This window comes from Triticum dicoccoides, chromosome 7B (genome assembly GCF_002162155.2).
Source record: "Triticum dicoccoides isolate Atlit2015 ecotype Zavitan chromosome 7B, WEW_v2.0, whole genome shotgun sequence".
In the NCBI taxonomy this organism is placed as follows: Eukaryota; Viridiplantae; Streptophyta; class Magnoliopsida; order Poales; family Poaceae; genus Triticum; species Triticum dicoccoides.
In genome coordinates this window covers 52,383,362-52,388,738 of record NC_041393.1, presented here as the reverse complement: position 1 = coordinate 52,388,738, position 5,377 = coordinate 52,383,362, and the positions used below count along the sequence as shown (strand labels likewise).

General features: G+C 48.6%; 1 long non-coding RNA gene across 1 annotated transcript; it reads right to left on the bottom strand.

Annotated features, from left to right (window-relative positions):
• Nucleotides 1-2,192: 2,192 nt before the first annotated feature.
• Nucleotides 2,193-5,039, bottom strand: LOC119340618. The gene is made up of 4 exons (XR_005164617.1): nt 4,317-5,039; nt 4,054-4,194; nt 3,291-3,496; nt 2,193-2,285 (listed from the first exon to the last, which is right to left on the bottom strand). It is a non-coding gene; the product is annotated as an uncharacterized LOC119340618 (long non-coding RNA).
• Between the last annotated feature and the right edge of the window lie 338 nt (nt 5,040-5,377).

Below are 5,377 nucleotides of genomic sequence, written 5' to 3'. Positions count from 1 at the left end.
GGCTGGAATAACGGACCCCTTCTGATGCGGAGCATCCTTCGGTCATCCCCATGGACCTTCCATCGTCTCACCAAGCACCAAGAGGACCCATGACTAGAGCACGAGCTAGAGCTCTCGAGACCGAGGTGACTTCTCTCCTTAGTGATATATCACATGATACTCTCGAGACATGGCTACTACCTCAATCCAGAATGTTGTGCATGATTAGGTACCAAGAGGATCCTCCCGAGGTTGCACATGAAGATGGTCAAGGCCCCAAGTCCATGAAAGAAGAGAACCAATGGAAGAAGGCAAGAACAGCCTCCAGGCACCGGGCGTCCGGCCAGGACCCCGGACATCCGGCCCCTGAAGATCTACACGGCCAAGCCTCTGCAGAAGAAGCTACAGGGACCGGACATCCGGCGTCCAGCCCGGACATCCGGCCCCCCTCACCGGAAATCCGGCCAAAATCCTAGACATCTGCCACCAGCGTCCAGGGAGCACAGAAGGTTGCCCCGTCAGCCCGGACATCCGGCGCCTCCCGAAGCAGCGGACATCCGGCCCCTCCGAGCAAACATCCGGCGTCGCCCATCCAGAGAACAGAACATCCAGCTGCACCAGCCCGGACATCCGGCCCTTCAGCCCGGACATCCGGCCCCTCGCGAACCACCGGACATCCGGCCCGACGCCCGGACATCCGGCCTTCCCTGTCTGCGTACAGTGCAGGGCCAAGGCCCATGTACCCCTCTTCGCCCCTAGACTATATATACTCCATCCCCACCTACGTTTTAGGGTTAGCGTTGTGATAGCTCATCTTGAGATAGAGCATAGCTCATCAGTACCGGATCTACTCCACGTGAGGGACCGTGCCTCCTCGGAGAATATCCACTCGGATTCAAGGCCTCCATCCAGAGAAGACAATCAAGACCTCCTCACGGAGAAGAACGGTTACTCTTGTATCTTCCCTTTGTTGATTTTGAATCTTGTGCTACCTTATGTGTTCGGTGATCTAGCCCTTGTGTGATCAATTACTTGTCGCTTGAGTGATTCTCTCGTTTCTCCCCATGTTTTCCCTTGTGTTCTTTCGCGCGTTCTTTGTGTTTCTCCGTTGGATCCACTCCAAACGTGAAAGATCGGCCCCTAGGGTTCCGCCCCACATCATCTTGGTATCAAGAGCCACGTTGATCACGTTTTTGGAGCCCCTACCCCGTGTTTTCTAGCTTGATTTTTTTTCCGTCCTAAATCCGAAAAATCCCCACCAAAAATAGCCCCAAATTTTTTTGTGATTTCTTGGTGTGATGAAGTTTTGTTGGATTTGATCCACGGATTTGCTTTGCATCAAGTTGATCTAGCTTTTCCCCATCTCTCCCGTGATTTCCTTCCACCAATTCGTCCGAATTTCACCTCGGAGTTGCAAATTTTCCCGTGGAGTTCATCGTGTTCGTCCCCGATCCAGGAGCCCGGACATCCGCCCCGTGTCCATCAGACATCCGGCGTACTGGACATCCACTACAAGAAATATGTCAACTTGTGACCACCACTATTGGTCACTGAAAGGTCATGGTTTTTCATTTGCGACCTTTTTGTGACCAAAAACAGAAGGTCAAAAGCTGAGGGTCGTAAACTGACTATAGCGGCCTTCTCTGTGAGAAGGTCGTAGACGTTTACGACCAAAATATGCCTACTGTGGTGTTTTGGTCACTAGCAACCTCCCCAGGCCACGTAGGCATCCAGCGTGGCAAGCTGATGTGGCGCAAGATTCAGCCCGGTCCAATTCGATTTTCTACATGGGCCTAGCCCAACAGTTCTGCCTATTTGTGTTTTTTTCTCATATTAATTTTGGCTAGGTAGATGGGCCAAGCCCAACAATTAAGCCTTCTCATTTTGGGGCCGTGGCCTTTTTTGCTAGAAAGTTTTAGTTTTTTTGTAATATAAAAAAGGTCCACTAGTCAAATGGGTCCCAGATGTCAGGTTCAGGTACGTGGGTCCCAGCTAGCAAGTTCATATTCTTCATATTTCAATTTAACAGTAAATAAATAACCAGTATTTAAATTGGCACAAACAAAACACACACATAATACTCCAAATATTATCAGCCAGATTCAGTACAGAGCTCCTATTGTACAAATAACATATACTTTACAAGCTCTACACATAATAAGCTCTAACATATACAAGCTCTACACGTGATACATTTACAAGCTCTATACATATACAAGCTCTACAAGCTGCCCTGGTGTTAACCCTGGTGCTCTTCAATCTTCTTCAACATGGAGCTCCTTCGGTAGCGAGCACAAACTGGGCACCTGCATCATCACAGGAAGGCAATTTTAGCTCATAAAAACGAATGTTCCAAGCACAGTTTAGAGAAAAGAACCAAGTAAATTTGCCCTCAATCATACAAACAAAGTTTAAAGAAAACCAAACATGAACAAGCACTTATTATGCAGTTTTTAAAGTTTTTAATACATTTATTTTCTATTAGCAAAACTGAATATGCTACTTCCTGATTCATGGTTGCATAGTCTAGCTAGCTACACCAGTTTGCTCTCATGCAAAAATTAGAAAGAAAAAAAGAACAACAAATAAATCAACACTGATTTCTCTAACGCATACAGTAACTTGCTGATATCACAGAGGAATATAGCAATGCAGCATTACTACTAATGCTCCACTTTCAGCCAGCAAGCAATCAAATGTGACACTAGATGATACAAATCGATCTCACCGCTAATGGGATCTCACAGCAACAAGAACGTGTATCTACAACTATTGGTTTGCACGAGAATCGCTCAAATTATAATCATTTCTAGTGCGCAGCATAAATTTAGTTTTCCTTGCACATCACGAAGCTTCCACATACCTTTTTTGTTATGCAAGTTTGTTCAGATATCAGTTTCCGCCCCTAGTCATGTTTCTTATACTTGTTCAGAGAATTCAGAACAACAGCAGATGCAAGGCAGCTGATTCAGAACTATATTGGAGTATAACAGTTTACTTTAAATAGGTTCTACCACTAAAACCCATGAAATCACTTCACATCCTGATTCGGCGTTTTGTGTTGAAATATTGGCCATCAAGTAATTTTGTGCAAGTCTCAAAACAAGGCAGTAATGATATAATTACTGAAGCAGCTGATATGGTTAGATTATTTGCAAGTGACTTCAAACAGAACATATGGCATGCCTTAGTCATGCCCTAAGGCTAAACAGAACATATTTAAGCACCTCCATGAATACAGCCAAGTCTCTTAACATGCTTCTACACAGAAATCATAACAACAGCAGGGTCAAGTTGAGTTAGCTGCAGACCTAGTTGAGTTATCCCCTTCGCTTGGAGAGGACGACGATCTAGTCGTTACCCATGTCCCCCGCCAGCGGCCGACTCTGCTTCTCCACGGTCTGGAGGGTCAGGCAGAAATCATACTACCATAGTGTGCCCCTGGTTAACCCGAATCAGCAGCTCACCATCCTACTCCAACAGACTGAACCTCTTGCTTGCTATCTCGCCTGACCGCCTACATGCGAGAAGGCAAAAAAACATTTACTTAAAGCATCTTACAATTCACAACAAATTCGAGATTGACCCAATTAATTTTACAGCATATAGATATTTCATAATCAAAGTTCATCGTGCTAGGCTGCTAGCTATCAAGATGAAAACAACATGTAGCATATACAAGCATACTAGGCAAGGTGGGCTAGGTGTTTAGTAAGATCATCTACTGTTCAGCAGGAAATCGATTTTTACCTATTATACCAATCAACCACTACAGCAACTAGCATTTGACCTTATAACCCGCAGCTAGATGTATTAAATCCCGGTTGACTGCAAATACTAGATGCACTGATGCAGAACTCTTTCAGGATCCGCTACAAGTCTACAACAACAAGCATTTAAATAACAGAGTACTACTAGTTGTAGTAGCTCCTAAATGAGTCTACAGAGACAAGGCAGCAGCAAGCATTTAAATAACAGAGTACTACTAGTTGCAGCATCTACCAACTAACTCACAGGTTTGGCAGCAGCAAACCATAGTATGGTAGCATAGCAGAGGAGAAATAATGGGTTGACCTGAGATGAAGAAACATGAAGAGAGTGCGGGCCTTGCTTCCATGGCGATGGGCTGCACCTGCACTCACACCCGCCATGCTGCTCCTCCTCCATCAATCACAGGTCACAGCCGCAGGTAGCAGCTTCCATGGTGATGGCCTGCTGCACAAACCAAGCGCAGGAATCAGATGGACAGATCCAGAAGAATAAGATGAGGGAAGGGGAGGGTAGGGGAGGGGAGGGGAGAAGAAGATGAGCAGGATAGGGGAGGAGGGCGTGAGTACCATGGGCGTCGTCGGAGATGTTGCAGACTCGTCGGAGCGGCGCCGGTGTGGGAGGCGACCGAAACCCTAGCCAGCCACTGGGGAGGGGTCATCTGCCGCTGCGCTGCATGGTGGTTGGGGGAAAGGGCTCTATCTCCGTCTGCATGGCGGAGGTGCTGGCGCTGGCCCCAACCAACCACCCGCACGGACGGACGGAGGGAGATCGACGATGGCGTGGTGGTGGCGTCCCTCCCGTCCCACTCTCCGTCTCCCCCAAGGCTGGCGAATCTGGACGCAAGGAGGCTCGATCTGCAGCCTTGGGTGAGAAAGAGAGGGACGGAGACCGCCGGCGGCGGGAGATGGGGTCGGGGCGGCAGCGGTGCTGGGCCGCGACGGCTCCCCTGCCCTGCTTTGCTTATCCCCTGCCCTGCAGCTGCCGCGCGCTCTGGTACATCTCCGACAGCATCATGCCACCGCCGGCCCCGCTGGAGAGATCCATCACCGCCGCGGTCGGTCGGGATCGATTGATCGAGGGGAGAAGGGGGTGGGGAGGATTGTTTCCGTGTCTTGGATCAGTTTTGGTGGAGAAGGAAGCGAGGGACTGGCGGGGAGGGTGCAGCGTCGCGAGAGAGAAGACGGCGGATGCGTCGCGAGAGGAAGGGGAGGGGGTCGGGGTGGCGATGCGGTAAGGAAGGGCGCGATGGAGAGGAGGAAGAGCTCCGCCGGATCTAGAAGGGGAGAGGAGGAGAGGGAAAGAAAGGAGGCGGGGAGGTGGATGGAAAATGACCACGAGGACATATCTAGGGTTTCAGGGTTGGCCTGGAAGGCTTGAGGACGGCCGTTGGATCTGCGAGCATCCGACGGCGTATGATGCACGATCCACGTGATACGTCCACGGACCAATCAGAATGCAGTATCATCTTATGACCATCTAAGTAGGTCATAGTTGCCTAAAAATAATGTGTTAAAATCATGTTCGCTATTTTATGACCCGAGAAATTCAAAAAGAAAATGGAAACCTTCTCATTGTGTCACCAAAATGTGAACAAGTTTTCAGAAAAAAATAACAAACATGAAAAAGA